The following is a 23078-nucleotide window of genomic DNA, read 5'->3' on the forward strand; positions in this document are numbered from 1 at the left end:
ACAATTAGTCGGATAATGAAGCATACACCGATTTAATGGCTCTCATTTTTTCATCAACTTCTAAAGACAGCTTAAGTTATTTTAGGCATGTGTCTACTAACAACAAATATGCTAATTCATTCATAAATATGTATTTTTACTAGAACTGTGCAACTCATTCAGCTGTTACAAAAATAGAAATGACAATTAAAAAAGGCAAATTGCTTGAAAACAAAACAAAAAAAACCTTGTCTATGTATTGAAAAAACAGTTAGAATAGCAGCAATGAAAACAAACAAAACACAATCGAATTTCCTCAAAAAGGAAAGAAGCATATTGTGATGATGTTTAAAAAGCTGCACACTGGTATATTGGCTATGGATTAAGTCTTGGCAGTTTTAGCACTCTAATAGACTCAATTTGTAGAATTCTATCTTTGATTAATTCTTAAAACGTTGACTACTTAATAGATTGTATGTTTAATCTTATGATACCTCCGCATTGTTGCCTGTCCGTGTGTGTGTGTGTGTGTGTGTGTGTGTGTGTGTGTGTGTGCACGCAAGGTTTGCGTTTTTTAAAGTTCCTTTTTTACGACATTTTGGATTGACGCTGCTTCAGAAAGTACTTGAATTGATGTAAACAAAGTTTAGCTGGCTGACTTCAGCCAAAATTATATGTAAAGTTATTTTTGACACAATTTCGTCCCACACTTAATAGCTACCTGGCCAGATAAAAGCTAACACTCTTACCGAGGATGAGATGAATCTTCCCTCCAGATGTTTGACATCATGTCTCCGCTTTAAATGCCCACGTATCAAAGATGTACTGCCATAAAAACAAGGCCAGCTTTGCAAAATGAGCAAGTTATTCATGTTTTTAACAGGCAATATCCTCACACTTTACATGTTATCACTGGCGATGTTTTGGCGAGTGGCGATGCGGACACGTTCACGCCGGAAAAACACGAGTGATGATGTCACGACTATTGTCGACAAATAATTAATTGTCTGCAACAACTTTTATTGTCGACATTTGTTGATAATGTCGACTATTTGTTGCAGCCCTAATGTGATCGGTATTGGTATCGGCCGATCTCACTAATGGATGCTCAATATCAGAATCGACAGCATAAAACCAAGATCAGATCCTCCCTAAATAGCCATGTAACATTTCAACATGACAAATATAGCGATTTCATTTAACTCTGCTGATATGAAAAAACGTTCCAATATCGACCAGCTCAACATGGCGCAACTCCAAAAAGGCTAAACAGATCGTTAAGGCTGACAGTTACAGTCGTGGTCAAAAGTTTACATACACAATGTCATGGCTGTCTTGAGTTTCCAATAATAACTCTTGCGTTTTTGTGCTAGAGTGATTGGAGCACATTCTTGTTGGTCAAAAAAAAATATTCACAAAGTTTGGTTATTTTATGAGACCAAATCTGACATCACATGGACAAAGATAAGACGTTTTGGAGGAAAGTCCTGTGCTCAGATGAAACAAAAATTGAGCTGTTTGGCCACAATACCCAGTAATCCGCCTTCCGCCCGATTGTAGCTGAGATAGGCGCCAGCGCCCCCCGTCACCCCAAGAGGGAATACGCGGTAGAAAAATGGATGGATGGATGTTTGGAGGAGAAAATGTGAGGCCTTTAATCACAGGCACACCATAGCTACAGTCAAGCATGGTGGTGGTAATATTATGCTCTGGGCCTGTTTTGCTGCCAATGGAGCTGGTGCTTTACAGAGTATATGGCACAATGAAAAAGGAGGATTACCTCCAAATTCTTCAGGACAACCTAAAATATTCAGCCTGGAGGTTGGGTCTTGAGCGCAGTTGGGTGTTCCAACAGGACAATGACCCCAAACACACGTCAAAAGTGGTAAAGGAATGACTAGATCAGAATAGAATTCAGGTTTTGGAATGGCCTTCCAAAAGTTCTGACTCAAACGTGTGGACAATGCTGAAGAAACAAGTCCATGTCAGAAAAACAACAAATTTAGCTGAACTGCACCAATTTTGTCAAGAGTGTTCAACAATTCATCCAGAAGCTTGCCAGAAGCTTGTGGATGGCTACCAAAAACGCTTTATTGCAGAGAAACTTGCCAAGGCACATGTAAGCAAATATTAACATTGCTGTATGTATACTTTTGACCCAGCAGATTTGCTCACATTTTCAGTTGACCCATAATAAATTCATAAAAGAACCAAACTTCATGAATGTTTTTTGTGGCCAACAAGTATGTGCTCCAATCACTCCATCACAAAAAAATAAGAGTTGTAGAAATTATTGTAAACTCAAGACAGCCATGACATTATGTTCTTTACAAGTGTATGTAAACTTTTGACCACGACTGTATTATGCAACCATTAGTCCCAGCTGCAATAACACTCCCGTTCTTTCTTCAATTACCACCCTTCTCAAGTGACGAAGGACCTAACAAGGTGAATAATTGTTGTGGTGGTGTTGCCTCACTGAGGGGTGTCCAAAGTGCGGCACATGGCCCACTCGACGATCCTACCTTCATTGATTCATGATTCCAAAAGGTTGCTGACCACTTCTTTAAACGGACCTCCACAGTCAGATTTGTTTGGGGACGGTTCAAATAACCCAACGTCGCCCTCTCTGCTTAGACATGACGTCAACTTTGAAGCAGGCAATGGTCAGAAAAGCATTTATTCAAGACCAATGTAGACATGTCCTCATGTTCAATTCCCCGAAAATGTGTTCAGGGTTGCATGTTGTGTGTGTAAGCATTTGTAAACACAAGACTAAGTTAATAATCGCGGGGTCAAACAATGCAATACACTTAAGAAAGCACTCATATATACGATTCTGTGTGTGTGAGTATGTGTGTAAGGTGGCTAGTTCAAGCCATCGTCAACCTTGTTCCACTTAGGTGGAGGCCCCCTGCACAAATGAAGACCACATTTCGGCGAAGTGCTCCAAGACTGAACCACTTTCAACCCATATTCACACACACACATATACATATATTCATATATATATATATGTATATATATATATATATATATATATATATATATATATATATATATATATATACACAAAACACTTGCCATAGTCCATGCCTCAGCATACGCACCAGATATTTACATTACACTCTGTAGTCTCGAAGGGGAACTGCTTGCTCAAGAGGATGTCTTGCGATTTCCCTGGCAAACACACAGTGTAATCAGCATACATCCTTGCAGACACAAGGTGGTGTCACCTTTGAATACCTATATCCAGGATGTCAAGCTAACAATGTTTTGAGAAAAGACTGGGGCACATATTTCAACACAGAAGATCCGATGACACGAGACCGAATGACGCACTTAAAGGCAGGGCCCCTTCCTGTTTATGCCGCCGCTCGCCTGCTTGCTGGAGGATCAAAAAAGATGTGCCCTCTTAACAGGGGGGAGGCCTGCAGTTAAAATACAAAGCCAAAAAAAAAAACAAAGGTACGGTGTTATCACCATAGTGAACATTTCTCTGTGCCTGAGTCTATTTCTGTGTGTGTGTGTGTGTTGGTGTGAAGCATTGTGGGTGTGAAGAGAAAAGTACCAAACTAAATGGCACCGCATGACCAGGGGGGCTTGTTAGGAAGCCATGTTCATTCACGTGAATAATCTATGGTCGAGTGTTAATACCTGGACCAATGTCTGCAGATTCACATTCAAGTGATAGAGAAAAAGAACTACATATCAAAGAGATCAAATCAGGGTTTTATGGTATACCGGTATTAGTATAACACCGCGATACTAATGAATCTTATTCGGTACTGTACCGCCTCTAAAAAGTACCGTCCCCCCAGGCCCCCCCGCCCCAGACGAGCATGTTCTGCAGTGCACAATTACAGAGTACTTACAAGCAGACACAGTGTGTAGACAGAAAAGGGAGAACGGACACTTTTTGGCTTAAAAACTAACGAAAAAAGGGAAGCTATAACACTGAAACTCCCTCATGAAAAGGTTTTTTAAAGCAGTGGTCCCCAACTTCATTTTTATAAAAAAATAAAATAAAAAAAATAAAAAATTCCATCCATTTCCATTTTCTACCGCTTATTCCCTTTCGGGGTCGCGGGGGGTGCTGGCGCCTATCTCAGCTACAATCGGGCGGAAGGCGGGGTACACCCTGGACAAGTCGCCATCTCATCGCAGGGCAAACACAGATAGACAGACAACATTCGATCTCACATTCACACACTAGGGCCAATTTAGTGTTGCCAATCAACCTATCCCCAGGTGCATGTCTTTGGAGGTGGGAGGAAGCCGGAGTACCCGGAGGGAACCCACGCATTCACGGGGAAAACATGCAAACTCCACACAGAAAGATCCCGAGCCTGGGATTGAACCCAAGACTGCAGGACCTTTGTATTGTGAGGCAGACGCACTAACCCCTCTGCCACCGTGAAGCCCAAAATAAAAATAAAAAAAATATTATTTTTATTTTTTTTATCAAATCAACATAAAAAAACACAATATACACTTACAATTAGTGCACCAACCACAAAAATCTCCCTTTTTCATGACAAAAAACTCCCTTTTTCATGACAAAAACGTCCCTTTTTCATGACAGAGAAGAAAAAAATTTAAAAAAATTAAAAAAAAAGATTAGGGGTGGAAATGTCTCCTGCACTTATTCAAAAGGCAATTTTTGTCAATGGCACTTTTTAACACACAAAACTAATGTAAAGCTATTGAATGAAGGCAAGTCAAACACTAGCGCCAAGTAAAGACCAGCCGCTCAGACTGAAGCTTGTCCCTCCCTTTAGACCGCCCACAATCTCAGTGATTGGCTTTCTGGGACTGCCCTATGCCAACGTGACAATGTTTGACAGCACGAAGCAGCTAACCAATCAGTGGTGAGATGTAAGATAAGAGTGAGATGGCCTCTCCATTTTATTGTCAGAACTATGAATGAACACGTGTGCAGTTATGTACTTAACAAAAAAAAAGGTGCAATAACGGAAAGCATGTTTTATATTCTAGTTCCTTCAAAATAACCACCCCTTGCTCTGATTACTGCTTTGCACACTCTTGGCATTCTCTCGATAAGCCTCGAAACGTAGTCACCTGAAATGGTTTTCACTTCACAGGTGTCATAGTTTTGATGCCTTCCGTGACAATCTACAATGTAAAGTCATGAAAATAAAGAAAATGCATTGAAATGAGAAAATGTGTCCAAACTTTTGGCCTGTACTGTACACCTACACTATATATATATATATATATATATATATATATATATATATATATATATATATATATATATATATTATATATATATATAAAGCTTGTGGATGGCTACCAAAAGCCCCTCATTGCAGTGAAACTCGCCAAGGGACATGTAACCAAATATTAATATTGCTGGTCACATTTTCAGTAGACCCATAATAAATTCATAAAAGAATCAAACAACAAGTATGTGCTCCAATCACTCTATCACCCCAAAAAATTAAGATTTGTAGAGTTGTGTGTGTATATATATATATATATATATATATATATATATACATATATACATATATATATATATATATATATATATATATATATATATATATACAAATCCTGTTTCCATATAAGTAGGGAAATTGTGTTAGATGTAAATATAAAAGGAATACAATGATTCGCAAATCATTTTAAACCCATATTCAGTTGAATATGCTACAAAGACAACAAATTTGATGTTATAACTGATAAACATTTTTTTTTTGTGCAAATAATCATTAACTTTAGGATTTGATGCCAGCAACACGTGACAAAGAAGTTGAGAAAGGTGGCAATAAATACTAATTAAGTTGAGGTATGTTCATCAAACACTCATTCGAACATCCCACAGGTGTGCAGGCTAATTCGGAACAGTTGGAGGCCATGATTGGGTATAAAAGCAGTTTCAATGTAATGCTAAGTAATTCACAAACAAGGACGGGGCGAGGGTCACCAATTTGGAAACAAATTGTCAAAAAGTTTTAGAACATTTGTCAACAAGCTATTGCAAAGAATTTAGGGATTTTACCATCTACGGTCCGTAAAACCATCAAAAGGTTCAGAGAATCTGGAGAAATCACTGCACGTAAGCGATGATATTACGGACCTTTGATCCCACTGCACCAAAAACCGACATCAGTGTGTAAAGGATATCACCACATGGGCTCAGGAACACTTCATAAAACCACTGTCAGTAACTACAGTCGGTCGCTACATCTGTAAGTGCAATTTAAAAGTCTACTATGCAAAGTAAAAGCCACTTATCAACAACACCAAGGAACGCCGCCGGCTTCGCTGGGCCCGAGCTCATCTAAGATGGACTGATGCAAAGTGGAAAAGTGTTCTGTGGTCTGACGAGTCCACATTTCAAATTATATTTGGAAATGGTGGACGTGGTGTCCTCCGGAATAAAGAGGAAAATAACCATCTTGATTGTTCTTGGCGCAAAGTTCAAAAGCCAGCATCTGTGATGGTATGGGGGTGTATTAGTGCCCAAGGCATGGATAACTTACACATCTGTGAAGGCACCATTAATGCTGAATGGTCCATACAGGTTTTGGAGCAACATATGTTGTCATCTAAGCAACGTTTTAATGGATGGCCCTGCTTATTTCAACAAAACAATGACAAGCCACGTGTTACAACAGCGTGGCTTCGTAGTAAAAGAGTGCGGGTACTTTCCTGGCCCGCCTGCAGTCCAGACATGTCTCCCATCGAAAATGTGTGGCGCATTATGAAGCGCAAAATACGACAACAACAACTTAAGCTGTACATCAAGCAAGAATGGTAAATAGTTCCACTTTCAAAGCTTCAACAATTAGTTTCCTCAGTTCCCAAACATTTATTGAGTGTTGTTAAAAGAAAATGTGATGTAACACAGTGGTGAACATCCCCTTTCCCAATTACTTTGGCACGTGTTGCAGCCATGAAATTCTAAGTTAATGATCATTTGCAAAAAAAAAATCAAGTTTATGAGTTTTAACATCAAATATCTTGTCTTTGTAGTGCTTGCAATTGAATATTGGTTGAAAAGGATTTACAAATTATTGTATTCCGTTTATATTTACTCCCAACACAATTTCCCAACTCATATGGAAACAGGGTTTGTATATATTAGGGGTGTAACGGTACGTGTATTTGTATTGAACCGTTTCGGTACGGGGGTTTCAGTTTGGTGCGGAGGTGAACAGAAACTCTGCCCTGACAGCTCCGCAAAAGAGGACATGTCCGGTGAAAAGAGGACGTATGGTCAGTCTATCATAGCCCGATCGCTGCTAGCACCGGACATGTCCTCTTTTGCTAGCATGAGAGCAGCGACCGGGCTATGATAGACTGACCATACGTCCTCTTTTCACCGGACTTGTCCTCTTTTGCGGAGCTGTCAGGGCAGAGTTTCTTAAATGCCTCAAATGTTCGGCATTTTGAGTTTTGGTTGCGTGTATTAACAATGTACATTCTGGGTTAAGAAGGAGTTAAAAACAAAACAAATTGTGCGCGGAGCAGCAGAATTCGTAAGGGAGGGGCAGAGAGCGAGAGAGTTATGATAAACGCGCATGCGTCACCAGGCTCTGCTTTTTAGCCATTATTTATCAGATTTCATTTTTTATTATCTATAGCTGGGGTGTCAAAAGTGTGCACCGGAGGCCATTTGCGGGCCACATTTAATGTTTTAAAGGCCCACGGCACATTCTAAAAATACTATTAAAATAAACAAATACATAACAAAATTGAAACAAAAAAGCTTGAAAGTTAAATGTAATTTAGAAAAAGTTGGATTGTTGACTAATAAAACAAAGCTGTTTTTTGTCTTTCAAACTGTCATTGCTCAAAACATAATATTGAATCAAAATCAATGTTATTATGAATTATTGACCTATCCAAGGTTCCCATTACTTCACATCAAATATTCCACTAAGAAAAATATTTTTGGTGGAAGATTTTGCGAACTTGGTAAGTAAATTAAATTTTGTTGTTTTCTTACTGTACCGAAAATGAACCGAACCGTGACCTCTAAACCGAGGTATGTACTGAACCAAAATGTTTGTGTACCGTTACACCCTTAATATATATATATATATATATATATATATATATATATATATATATATATATATATATATATACATACATACACACACACATGTACGCTTTATAGTGTCTTCAAAACGTGTTTTTACACTAAAATAGGAACTTTTGTCAAGGCCAGCGTTTATATTGTTTCTAATGGGGAACTCTGCTTTACGAATCATGTTTTACAACCAATTAACTTCCACTCTAAAAATATTCTCCATATAAGGACAAGCGGTAGAAAATAAATGGATGGATAAGGGGTTTCGCGTTCATATTTTTGGATGTCTGGAACGTAACAACTGGGTTTAAATTTTTTTTCTTGTGGGAAAAAAATGATCCTTATGAATGAACTATTAACAAAATCCGAGGTACAGTACTGCTGTATTTCTGCTCCAGCTGACCACCAGTGGCCACAGCTAAGTGGTGCAGCAAACATTTACACGGAAGCATGCGTTTGTAGGTCAGGGTCAACACACTCGGCTGGTTGGTTGACAACATGCCACGACCTCTCTAGGACACACATGCATAAGCTCATCAAGAGTGTGTGTGTGTGTGTGTGTGTGTGTGCGTGTGTGTGTGTGTGTGTGTGTGTGTGTGTGTGTGTGTGGGAGTGCACGGCCAATAGGTCACGATACAAATAGCAAAGCTTTGAGATTAATAGCACACATTGGCAACATATAGGGATATATGGTGTATAATCTGTTGGGGAGATATTTTATATTGCGCTGGTGCCAGCTGGAAGCCTGCCAGACAACAGCTGGATAGAGCCAAGCTTCGAGTTTATTTGAATGGAATGATATTGTGTTTGTCGGTAAGGAATCAGGGACTGACCTCCCCATGAAGAGTAAAAGTGCACGGTTAATCCTCCTCTAATAGAAACACATTCCAAGAAGACATTTCTCCTTGTCCCCCCCACCCCGCCCAGTACCTGCTCTCACAGAGTCATAAAACTCCCATTTAAAAATGCATGGGCTCCATAAGCTGCCAAGGCCTTTCTATTAACAGTGTTATAGTGTAGCTGACTATAGCTGCTGACGGCAACCTGGGAATTCAGCTGTCCATTAGGAAGGGCGCGGGTAGATGAGAATGTTGGATGAAGGATGGGAGACAGAATTTACTCATTTTTCTTGTCGACATGCCACTGCAGTCTGAAGCCTTGATGCTTCTGCAAGAAGAAAAATGTAGTTGTGAAGTATTAAAACAAGAAGGGCTGTTGGATAAGGATGCCAGCTTGTGTGGCGTTCGGTAGTACGTGTGCAAACCTCACTCACTGACACATTCAGAGTTGGAGTTGGACAATTAGCTGACAGCTTGGGTTTTGGTTCGTTGGCTAGCATACTTGATTCTTAAAAGGTACAGTGCAATTGTTTTTTGGAATTTTGCCTATCACTCACAATCCTTTTGTGGGACAAGAACGTTTTTCTTTTGTATTCGTTCCAACTCGTAAATCAACGGGAATGAAAGTCAGCTAACAATGGAGTCAATGGTAGTTGCTCTATTGCACCTATTAAGCTCTTAAAGGGGAACATTATCACCAGACCTATGCAAGCGTCAATATATACCTTGATGTTGCAGGAAAAAAGACCATATATTTTTTTAACCGATTTCCGAACTCTAAATGGGTGAATATTGGCGAATTAAACACCTTTCCGTTTATCCCTCTCTGAGCGACGACGTCAGAACGTGACGTCACATCGGTACTCAACGCCATCTTTCCCTACCACATCACACGCATCGAGTCAAATCAGCTCTGATATTTTCCGTTTTTTCGACTATTTTCCGATACCTTGGAGACATCATGCCTCGTCGGTGTGTTGTCGGAGGGTGTAACAACACGATCAGGGACGGATTCAAGTTGATTTACGTAGAATGTGCATCGATTAGCACGGCATGCTAATCGATGCTAACATGCTATTTAGGCTAGCTGTGTATACATATCGTAGCATTATGCCTCATTTGTAGCTATATTTGCATTCAGCCTTTCCCTCCATTCACATTTAATGCCAAACAAACAAATACCAGTCGACGTATTTAAGTTGCTCCAGTGTCAAGAGATGCGAAAGTCCCTCGTTTGGTTTTTACCGGCGATGCTACGACAGAGATGGCACAGAGATGACAAGAATGTCTGGATATCCTGCGACACTCAAAGCAGATGCATTCCCAACGATAAAGTCAACGAAATCACAAAGGTGAGTTTTGTTAATGTTATTGACTTATGTGCTAATCAGACATATTTTGTCGCGGCATAACTGCCAGCTAATCGATGCTAACATGCTATTTAGGCTACCTGTATGTACATTTGAAACTATATTTACATCCAGCGTTTCCTTCCACCCACATTTAATGCAAAACAAACACTTAGCAATCGACGGATTTAAGTTGATCCAGTGTCAATGCGAAAGTCCTGATCGTTTGGTCCGCACATTTTATTGGCGATGCTAAGACAGACATGCATGGCCGAATAGCGTCAATAGCTTCAGTTTCTTCTTCAATTTCGTTTTCGCTATCTGCCTCCATACTCCAACCATCCGTTTCAATACATGCGTAATCTGTTGAATCGCTTAAGCCGCTGAAATCCGAGTCTGAATCCGAGCTAATGTCGCTATATCTTGCTGTGCTATTCGCCATTGTTTGTATTGGAATCGCTATGTGACGTCACAGGGAAATGGACAGTGGCTTAGGGAAATAGCGAAAATCAAGCACTTTAAAGCTTTTTTAGGGATATTCCGGGACGGGTAAAATTTTGAAAAGAACTTCGAAAAATAAAATAAGCCACTGGGAACTGATTTTTATTGGTTTTAACCCTGAAATTGTGATAATGTTCCCCTTTAAAAACACCTTCATCAGGGTTTTATATACACACTGTAAGTAAATATGTAAAGTAGTAACAAGAACATTTAATATTTATGTATTTTACTCATTAAACATTAATTTCAAGGACTAATCATGCTAGCTTTTCCCTTCAACAACAACAACACTGACATGACAGACTTCATGAGAGCAAACTAGATTACAATATTTTGGTACCGGTACAAACATTATTTCGATACTTTTCGGTATTTTTCTAAACTCGGAGGTGCTTCATCATGTTCGACGTGCACCCTCCTAAGCACGAAACAGTCCTGTCACACGTGTTGCATTTCGCCGATATTTCATTTTTTTTTTTGTAAAATAAAGCCACACTTTCGACCGCCGACAACCGCTATCCATGCTTGACTGACTCGCTTGGCTACATAGGCTCGGCTATGCTAACACTTCCGGCGGTGGGCGCTTCTTCATTGGTGTTCAGCGGCTTCTTCTTCCGGTCAGCGGACTGGGTATCGAAACTAGGAATCGAAATTTAAACCTTTGAACAATTCCGGGAGAATCGGAAAGTTAGTCCCGGTTCCAATCGATACTCGATACCCAACCCTAAGTACCGGTGGAAATTAGCATGGTGCTAAATCTGGCCAATAAAAGCCAGTAATTTCCAGGAGTTATCTCACCTTCTGAATAGCCTCTGTTTTACTAATGGTTTCTAATGTTGTAAAAATGTGTAGAATAAATATAAAATTTCAACATTTCTGTCAAAGAAGATTTTTTCCAGCTTGTGACACATATTTATTTTGATACTAGGCTTTAATAGAAAATATAGACACTTACATCATGTCTTGCCTTCATTATAAGACTTATATAAGGCTTTTTATTTTTTTGAGGCTGCAGCCAGATTAGTTTTTGTGTTTCTGGTCCAATATGGCTTTTTCAATGTTGGGGGTTGCCGACCCTTGAACTAGACCACAAGGAAATGTTTTAAAGGCCTACTGAAATGAGATTTTCTTATCTAAACGGGGATAGCAGGTCCATTCTATGTGTCACACTTGACCATTTCGCGATATTGCCATTTTTTTGCTGAAAGGATTTAGTAGAGAACATCCACGATAGAGTTCTCAACTTTCGGTGCTAAGAGAAATGCCCTGCCTCTACCGGAAGTCGCAGACGATGACGTCACCCGTGTGATGGCTCCTCACATATTCACATTGATTTTAATGGGAGCCTCCAACAAAAAGTGCTATTCGGACTGAGAAAACGACAATTTCCCCATTAATTTGAGCAAGGATGAAAGATTCGTGTTTGAGGATATTGATAGCGACGGAGTAGAAAAAAAACAAAAACGGGATTGCATTGGGACGGATTCCGATGTTTTTAGACACATTTACTAGGTTAATTCTGGGAAATCCCTTATCTTTCTATTGTGTTGCTAGTGTTTTAGTGAGTTAAATAGTACCTGATAGTCAGAGGTGTGTGTCCATGGGTGTCTTGACGCCAATGTCTCAGGGAAGTCGACGGCAGCTTTATGGACGGCACAAGCTCAGCTTTTCTCCGGTAAGAAGCAACTTTTTAACCACAATTTTTACACCGAAACCTGCTGGTTGACATTTGGTCGGGATTCATGTTCGCTTGACCGTGCTCTGATCCATAGTAAATTTTCACCTCCGGGAATTTTAAACAAGGAATCACCCTGTGTTTGTGCGGCTTCCCAACTACATCTTTCTACTGTGACTTCTCCAATATTAATTGAACACATTGCAAAAGATTCAGCAACACAGTTCTCGAAAATACTGTGTAATTATGCCGTTAAAGCAGACGACTTTTAGCTGTGTGTGTGCGTAGCGCTCATACTTCCTAAAAACGCGTGACGTCTTGCGTACACGTCATCATTACACAACGTTTCCATGACGTAATTTAGTAAACTAAAAAAGCTGTATTGACATGTGTTGCAATGTTAATATTTCATCATTGATATATAAACTATCAGACTGCGTGGTGGGTAGTAGTGGGTTTCAGTAGGCCTTTAAATGTAGATTCAAATCACCATAGTGTATCTGTGTGTGTGTGTGTGTGTGTGTGTGTGTGTGTGTGTCGGCGCTGCCTCTGCGGCTGTGGCGAAGATGAATTGATTTAAGTGTTCCTGAGAGATTTTCTCCAGTGTCCTTAGGCGCTCACCAGATGACTATTGATCCCTTAATTGATTGATTGGCATCTGGCCGACAATGACTCAACAACATCATCACTCTTCCATGGACCTGGGTGCTCGGCAACCACCCCCACACACCTTAAGATAAGACGTAGCAACATTTAAACAGCTACATCTTCAAGACAAAATGTGAAGACGCTTACTAACTATCTTCCTGGAAATACACTTCACTTCGCCGGAAGTTCCAATACAATGCAGGCGTAAACCATTAATCTGTCATAATCCAAGCATGGGCTCATTTATCAAGCCTTCGCATTTCTGTGTCCTTGAACGTGGCGATCAGCGTCAACCTGCACCTGATAAGAGCATCTGCTTAATGTCTTTGAATTAAAATGCAAATGAGATTTCAATGGTTTGGGTGAGGCCCTAACATGCCAGCGTGCATTTCCCCCCTCATAGTTCTCCACTTCCCGTCCCCGCCTCCCTTTACGTCTGCAAGTCAAACACCGGCGATGAAAATTAATGAGCGAGTCGCTAAAGCAGCAGTGACACTTGCGAACAAGGCTCTTGTCGCTTTAATGAAGCAAATAGACAATGTTGCATGCATTTCAATTAAAGGACATGTTGTGGTGACATATATGACGTGGGGGGACAGTAACGACGATCCCCTTTAATGGAGCATTGAAGGTTTTAGGACTTGATAGGAAGTGTAAAAGCAGGATGAAGGCAGCGTCTAAAGGGGTGAGTGACACCCGGGAGAGAAGCTGTTACATCTTAATGCACTGCTGCCACCGGGATGAATCGGCCGCGCCGATGGGGGGTTGGACACCATCTGAAGGCCGCTAACAGCCGCCGCTGTCAGGCTCACATTAACCTTGAGAATAGCCAGGGGACCGTGTTAGCCCTGCTGACCTCTCGTCTTCACACACACACACACACACACATGCGCATAGCCCTCTATGGTCCACATGTATGACTGAAGGGTGTGTGTACGTCAATCTTCTCTCCAGTGTCTTATGAGCACCATCAGTGGGATTAAATCAGTCCATCACAGGCAGCTCCGAGACCATATAGGCTGTCTGGGCATGAGTGAAATCACCTAAGTCTATCCTTTTGCCCCCTGAGGTTAAGGTCCATGTAGACCAGTAATAGCACTCTCTAAGCTAATTTTGTGTACACAGGTGCACACATGGGAGAGCAGATGTGCTCATCAACTAGGTTTTGACAAAGGAGATGGAACGTTTGTCTGTAAAATAGCAAGCGGAAACTCTTAACGTATTCCATCTGATCCGAAGACCGCTTAGATTAAATTGAGCGCAACACTATTTTGATTTTCCCTGGCATATTTTGAAGAAAGAGAGGGAATATTTACAACCGTGGTGGGTCGGTCTGTTGAGGCTTGGCACGGCTTTCGGTCAAGTAGAGACAGAAGTGGACAAAATAAGAGGTTAGCGAAGGGCATTGGCAAAGATCTTGGAAATAAACATTGATTTCTAGCACAGGAGTCTCAAACTTATGGCTTTCTGCTTAATTTCCCAGTTTAGTGTAGTGCGGCAATAATGGTGCAAACAAAAAAAAACACACATCGGGCCACAAAAAGAGCCACTTCTTACTAAAAATGTGAGCAAATCTGCTGGGTCAAAAGTATACATACAGCAATGTTAATATTTGATTACATGTCCCTTGGCAAGTTTCACTGCAATAAGGCGCTTTTGGTAGCCACCCACAAGCTTCTGGTTGAATTTTTGACCACTTCTCTTGAACAAATTGGTGCAGTTCAGCTAAATTTGTTGGTTTTCTGACATGGACTTTTTTCTTCGGCATTGTCAACACGTTTAAGTCAGGACTTCGGAAAGGCCATTCTAAAACCTTAATTCTAACCTGATTTAGCCATTCCTTTACCACTTTTTTTAGTAGCCATCCACAAGCTTCTGGTTGAATTTTTGACCACTTCTCTTGAACAAATTGATGCAGTTCAGCTAAATTTGTTGGTTTTCTGACATGGACTTTTTTCTTCAGCACTGTCCACACGTTTAAGTCAGGACTTCGGAAAGGCCATTCAAAAAACCTTAATTCTAACCTGATTGTTGCGATCCGCTGCTCGGATCTACACATATTATTTAAATGGGTTGTACTTGTATAGCGCTTTTCTACCTTCAAGGTACTCAAAGCGCTTTGATACTACTTTCACATTTACCCATTCACACACACATTCACACACTGATGGAGGGAGCTGCCATGCAAGGCGCTAACCATCAGGAGCAAGGGTGAAGTGTCTTGCTCAGGACACAACGGACATGACGAGGTTGGTTCCAGGTGGGATTTGAACCAGTGACCCTCGGGTTGCGCACGGCCACTTTCCCACTGCGCCACGCTGGCATTTTGTATATCTCTCCATCTGACTCCTTATTTCCTGTTTGCTTTATCACCATGGTCACTCATCAGTCCACCTGCTAGTCTCGTCCCGCACACCTGCTACTAATTATCACCCTCCTATTTAAGCCAGCCTTTTCTGTTCATTCAGTCTGGGTCCATAATTTGCTCTCATGCAACAGGTGACGACTGCTATTTTTCTACGTTTATTCTCGCTAGCTCATATGCTAAGCCACCTGCCTTTTCTTAGCTCACATGCCAATTGTTTTTGTTTTAAAATTTTTGTGATTTCATGCCAAGTCTAGTTTCTGTTTGTATTTCCTAGTTTTCATACTAGCGTTTTTGGTTTGCCTTTTTATTAGCTCCAATATTTCTGTTCAGAGCTCACTTTTTGTTAAATAAATATTTTAAGATCTTACCTTTGTTGTGTTCACGTCAACACATCCTCGAGGGAATCGAACCCGGCACCACGATGCCAAACATTCCATACACTGATTTATCTATTCCTTTACCACTTTCGAATGTCGGTTTGGGGTCATTGTCCTGTAGGAACACCCAACTGCGCCGAAGACCCAACCTCAGGGCTGATGATTTTAGGTTGTCCTGAAAAATTTGGAGGTAATCCTCCTTTTTTATTGTCCCATTTAATCTCTGTAAAGCACCAGTTCCATTGGCAGCAAAACAGGCCCAGAGCATAATACCGTATTTTTCGGACTATAAGTCGCAATTTTTTTCATAGTTTGGCCGGGGGTGCGACTTATACTCAGGAGCGACTTATGTGTGAAATTATTAAGACATTACCGTAAAATATCAAATAATATTATTTAGCTCATTCACGTAAGAGACTAGACGTATAAGATTTCATCGGATTTAGCGATTAGGAGTGACAGATTGTTTGGTGAACTTATAGCATTTTCTATTTGTTATAGTTATTTGAATGACTCTTACCATAATATGTTACAAACCCTGTTTCCATATGAGTTGGGAAATTGTGTTATATGTAAATACAAACGGAATACAATAATTTGCAAATCCTTTTCAACCCATATTCAATTGAATGCACTACAAAAACAACATATTTGATGTTCAAACTCATAAACTTTATTTTTTTTTTGCAAATGATCATTAACTTAGAATTTCATGGCTGCAACCCATGCCAAAGTAGTTGGGAAAGGGCATGTTCACCGCTGTGTTACATCACCTTTTCTTTTAACAACACTCAATAAACGTTTGGAAACTGAGGAAACTAATTATTGAAGCTTTGAAAGTGAAATTCTTTACCATTCTTGTTTTATGTAGAGCTTCCGTCGTTCAACAGTCCGGGGTCTCCGCTGTCGTATTTTACGCTTCATAATGCGCCACACATTTTCGATGGGAAACAGCTCTGGACTGCAGGCGGGCCAGGAAAGTACCCGCACTCTATTTTTATGAAGCCACCCTGTTGTAACACTTGTCTAGCTGAAATAAGCAGGGACGTCCATGATAACGTTGCTTGGATGACAACATATGTTGCTCCAAAACCTGTATGGACCATTCAGCATTAATGGTGCCTTCACAGATGTGTAAGTTACCCATGCCTTGGGCACTAATACACCCCCATACCATCACAGATCTGGCTTTTGAACTTTGCGCCTATAATAATCCAAATAGTTATTTTCCTCTTTGTTCTGGAGGACACCACATCCTCTGTTTCCAAATATAATTTGAAATGTGAACTCATCAGACTACAGAACACCTTTCCACTTTGCATCAGTCCATCTTAGATGAGCTCGGACCCAGACAAGCGGGCGGCGTTTCAGGATATTGTTGATAAATGGGTTTGGCTTTCCATAGTAGAGTTTTAACTTGCACTTACAGATGTAGCGACCAACTGTAGTTACTGACAGTGGTTTTATGAAGTGTTCCGGAGCCCATGTAGTGATATCCTTTACAAACTGATGTCGTTTTTTTGATGCAGTACCGCCTGAGGGGATAAAAAGTCCGTAATATCATCGCTTACGTGCAGTGATTTCTCCAGATTCTCTGAACTTTTTGATGATTTTACGGACTGTAGACGGTAAAATCCCTAAATTCCTTGCAATAGCTCATTGAAAAATGTTGTTCTAAAACTGTTGAACAATTTGCTTACAAAGTGGTGACCCTCGCCCCACCCTTGTTTGTGAATGACTTAGCATTTCATGGAAGCTGTTTTTATACCCAATCATGGCACCCACCTGTTCCCAATTAGCCTGCACACCTGTGGGATGTTCCATATAAGTGTTTGATGAGCATTCTTTAACTTCATCAGTATTTATTGCCACCTTTCCCAACTTCTTTGTTGTTTGCATCAAATTCATTTTTTTTGCAAATAATCAAATTAATGATTATTTGCAAAAAAAAAAAAAATGTTTATCAGTTTGAACATCAAATATGTTGTCTTTGTAGCATATTCAGCTGAATATGAGTTGAAAATGATTTGCAAATCATTGTATTCCGTTTGTATTTACATCTAACACAATTTCCCAACTCATATTTATGCGTCATATAACGTACAATTATTCAGCCTGTTGTTCACTATTCTTTATTTATTTTAAATTGCCCTTCAAATGTCTATTCTTGGTGTTGTGTTTTATCAAATAAATGTCCCCCAAAAATGCGACTTATACTCAAGAGCGACTTTTATATGTTTTTTCCCTTCTTTATTATGCATTTTCGGCAGGTGCAGGTACTCTGGAGCGATTTATACTCCGAAAAATACGGTACTACCACCACCATGCTTGACGGTAGGTATGGTGTTCCTGGGATTAAAGGCCTCACTTTTTTCCTTCAAACATATTGCTGGGTATTGTGGCAAAAAAGGTAAATGTAGTTCCCCTTTAAGAACAGGCAAGGTAATATGTCAAGAAGGGACAGAAGTGATCACAATAATAGGTTAGCAAGAGTCGTTGGTAAAAGATAGTAGAAATTTAAAGGCCTACTGAAATGAGATTTTCTTATTCAAACGGGGATAGCAGGTCTATTATATGTGTCATACTTGATCATTTTGCGATATTGCCATATTTTTGCTGAAAGGATTTAGTAGAGAACATCGACGATAAAGTTTGCAACTTTTGGTCGCTAATAAAAAAGCCTTGCCTGTACCGGAAGTAGCAGACGATGTGCGCGTGACGTCACGGGTGGTCGGGCTCCTCACATCCTCACATTTTTTCGATTCGGACCGAGAAAGCGACGATTTCCCCATTAATTTGAGCGAGGATGAACGATTCGTGGATGAGGAAAGTTAGAGTGCAGCACTAAAAAAAAACCAAAAACGCGAAGGCAGTGAGAACAATTCAGATGTTATTAGACACATTTATTAGGATAATTCTGGAAAATCCCTTATCTGATTATTGTGTTACTAGTGTTTTAGTGAGATTATAAAGTCATAGCTGAAAGTCGGAGGGGTGTGTTGAGCGCCAGTGTCTCTGATGGAAGCAATGGAGGAGCCAAGAAAGTCGCAGCTGCCTTTTTGACAGCTGCTGCAGGACGCCAGTTCCGCTCTGTTCCATATTATAGCTTCACAACAAACAAAGAAACACCGGCTGTGTTTTGGTTGCTAAAGGCAGCTGCAATCCACCGCTTTCCACCAACAGCATTCTTCTTTATAGTCTCCATTATTAATTGAACAAATTGCAAAAGATTCAGCAACACAGATGTCCAAAATACTGTGTAATTATGCAATTAAATAGGACGCCTTTTAGCCAATAACGTCACAAGCACGCATCAACACAAGCGTCATCATTCCGCAACGTATTCAACAGGAAACGTCGCGGGAAATTTAAAATTGCAATTTAGTAAACTAAACCGGCCGTATTGGCATGTGTTGCAATGTTAAGATTTCATCATTGATATATAAACTATCAGACTGCGTGGTCAGTAGTAGTGGGTTTCAGTAGGCCTTTAAAGGCCTACTGAAATTAGATTTTCTTATTTAAACGGGGATAGCAGGTCCATTCTATGTGTCATACTTGATCATTTCGCGATATTGCCATATTTTTGCTGAAAGGATTTAGTAGAGAACATCGACGATAAAGTTCGCAACTTTTGGTGCTGATAAAAAAGCCTTACCTTTACCGTAAGTCGCAGACGATGACGTCACAAGGGTGAGGGCTCCTCACGTCCTCACATTGTTTTTAATGGGAGCCTCCAGCAGCAAGAGCTATTCGGACCGAGAAAACGACAACTTCCCCATTAATTTGAGGGAGGATGAAAGATTCATGGATGATGATATTGATAGCGAAGGACTAGAAAAAAAAAAAAAAAAAAAAAAGTTTTAAAAAAAAATGTGATTGCATTGGGACGGATTCAGATGTTTTTAGACACATTTACTAGGATTATTCTGGGAAATCCCTTATCTTTCTATTGTGTTGCTAGTGTTTTAGTGAGATTAAATAGTACCTGATAGTCGGAGGGGTGTGTCCACGGGTGTCTTGAGGCCAGTGTCTGAGGGAAGTCGACGGCAGCTGCATGGACGGCGCAAGCTCAGCTGATATCCGGAAAGAGGCGACTTTTTACCACAATTTTGTCATCGAAACCTGCCGGTTGACAAGTGGTCGGGAACCATGTTCGCTTGACCGCTCTGATCCATAGTAAAGCTTCACCTCCGGGAATTTTAAACAAGGAATCACCGTGTGTTTGTGTGGTTAAAGGCTAAAGCTTTCCAACTCCAACTTTCTACTTTGACTTCTCCATTATTAATTGAACAAATTGCAAAAGATTCAGCAACACAGATCTCCAGAATACTGTTTAATTGCGCGATGAAAAGAGACGACTTTTAGCCGCTAATATTCCCTGACAATCCGTGACGTCACGCGCATGCGTCATCATTCCGCGATGTTTTCAACAAGAAACTCCGCTGGAAATTTAAAATTGCAATTTAGTAAACTAAACCGGCCGTATTGGCACGTGTTGCAATGTTAATATTTCATCATTGATATATAAACTATCAGACTGCGTGGTCGGTAGTAGAGGGTTTCAGTAGGCCTTTAAGCCTAGCAATGGATGGCGAGCACAGAATCTGGAAAAGAAAATACTCTTGTCTCCATCGAATGGAAATCTGACACATCAGATTCATCTGCTTGTGAATATTAAGCAGATTGCTATCATTATCGACAATTGCTTTCAACACAACAGAGCAGGAAGAGCTCACACAGGTTGGTCACAACATTGTAATGCTTTCTGTTATGATAGGTGGTGGTTGGCAAATTAGTGTTGGTGTTCGTCAACCTTCCATTAAATCCCTTTGGTACAAATTGATTTGTAAGGACACAAAACATGTCTGCTACTTAGCATACACATCCTATAGTGGGAGCAGAAGTCACATCAGGATATTTTCAATCCATTTAGCTGAACTAAACCCTACAGCCCATTTCAGGGTCTTGATGTTGGTGGCAGGAAAGCACACACCCAGCACCAGGTTGTCTCCACACCAGGTTCGGTCAAGGTAGCTTGATTGCCAACCCCTAGTCACATATTTTCCCATCCGACCGTTTTTCTTCCAGGGCGCAAAAAGCTTTTAAAGTGCATTTGTGCCTCAGCGGCCAGAACATTGTGCACAGCGCTGTTCCACGGTGAGTCGCAGAGCTTCTGCGCGACCACGCGCAGATCGGTAGGAAAGATATTTTTAGAAAAAGCTGCTGACAATATCACGTACCCAAACGGGTGTAATCGAATTATGCTGGAGGTGCTAAAAGCCTTGCGTTGGGAAAGCGCGTCACAGGAGGATGAAGGAGCTTTGAAGAAAAGTAGGAGCAGGCACACGAAGGACGGCATACATACAAAGTCAGCATTAAAGAAACACAGCGAGAAGAGAATCCTAAGAGGGCAGTTTCCCCAGAACTCAGGAGAAGACAAAGGAGGAGGATATTACATTTTCTGCAGGGGCACATGTTGGATGGTGCTTTTGGTATCGGCACCTCTTGAAGGTTCTTAACGGCGGCGGTGATGATAGATGAAAGACTGAACTTTAATCAGAATGGCGCCTGAAGCATTTTCGGGGAGGTAAACAGATTAATCAGTCAAGCCCTCCTTCCATCCTCCCTCTCATTCTGCCATACTCCTTCCTCAGCACATGACCACTTCTGACACTGGCATGCCATTAGTCTCTTTCCCATCAGCACCTTGCCCTCCCACCTCCAACGTATGCCCCTCATTTTTACTCCACGAAAAAAAAAAAAAACTAACCCCTCCCACTGGAATATCCCCCAGTGGGCCTGGAACTTCAAAGAACCACATCAGTCCATTTTATATATCTCTAAAGCGTCATCCCCTTGTGGATTGATAAGGTGTGAGAGCTCAATGAAAACACTAGCTATTCAAAGGCTTGTGTTGTAATGGATATCATGTCATATAGCTGTACTGCAGAAACATATCTTTCAGAATCCGGCGAGAAAATACCTGAAAGAGCTTACAAGCGTAATAAAATATTGTCTTTGTTTGAAATATTTACCTATGGCAGTAAGAGACTTGTCTCTCAGAAAAAAAAAGGGTTATTTTAAAAAACAACAGATTACTGCACATTTTAAAGTACTACTAGGTATAATATTTGATCCACTGATGGGTAAACGCGCTGTCATCGCATGGGATTGGTTGGTAGTTAGGCACCTGAGCTCGTCCGCCGCTGCTGCTCACTGCTCCCCTCACCTCCCAGAGGGTGGAACAAGGGGATGGGTCAAATACAGAGGGTAAATTCACCACAACTAGTGTGTGTGCAATTATCAGTGGTACTTTAACTTTAACTTATCTTGAAGCCTTTGAGGCAAAACGGAGTGTACAACTTCACTACAACCAGCAGATGCACTGGAAACAGGAGTTCAGAATATTTCGGAAGAAATTCCTTCATGCTTTTAAGAAAAAAATATGAATAAATAAATAACAGGAAATACATTATAAATACAATAATATTATAATAATTTATTAATAAATAATACAAAATAAAATAAAAATAAAAATAAAAATACATGTATAAATACCATTTTATACTATTATAAAATCATATGATGAGTGATACATACAATTAATTAAAAATTAAAATATTAAAATTTACAAAGTGATCAAAGCAGACACGAGAAGAAAAAAAAGAAAACATGCAAAGTGATGGAAAGATGTGTGGCAATCTGTGCATCAGGGCTGCAGTCATGGACTATTTTACGAATCTATAAATTTGTTTGATTAATCGCAGCTGAGATAGGCTCCAACAAACCCCACGATCCCAAAAGGGACAAGCGGTAGAAAATAGATGGATTAATCGACTAATCAGATCAAACACACTTTCGAGCTTCAGGAAAAATAGTTAAACAACAATTATGTTGTCCATTCCTTTTCATTAACATTGAAAATGCACTTTATACAAGTGTAGATTATAAAAATAAAGAAATTACATACACATCTGCTGTTTTTTACAACTTAGATCACTGCACCCACACAACACGTCTCATAAGCGCTCTATTGCAGCAGGCATGCAGAAAGTGTGTCCGTATGTATAATATTCAATTTCCCCCAAAAAAGGATTAACTCGCTGGAATATAAATTATTCCATAAAGACATCCATAAACATAGATGCATATGCAAAAGTGAAATATATTTAGCTGTACAGTAATCTATTTATTTATATCTGCACCTATTGCTCTATTATCCTGCACTACAACGAGCTAATACAACAATTTCATTCTTATCTGTACTGTAA

General features: G+C 40.2%; 1 protein-coding gene across 3 annotated transcripts in view; it reads right to left on the reverse strand.

The window, feature by feature from the left end:
* Nucleotides 1-23078, reverse strand: part of raraa (retinoic acid receptor, alpha a) — a 397302-nt gene that overhangs the window by 244944 nt on the left and 129280 nt on the right. The gene's annotated exons all lie outside the window — the stretch shown is intronic.

Source organism: Nerophis ophidion, linkage group LG08 (genome assembly GCF_033978795.1).
Source record: "Nerophis ophidion isolate RoL-2023_Sa linkage group LG08, RoL_Noph_v1.0, whole genome shotgun sequence".
NCBI lineage: Eukaryota > Metazoa > Chordata > Actinopteri > Syngnathiformes > Syngnathidae > Nerophis > Nerophis ophidion.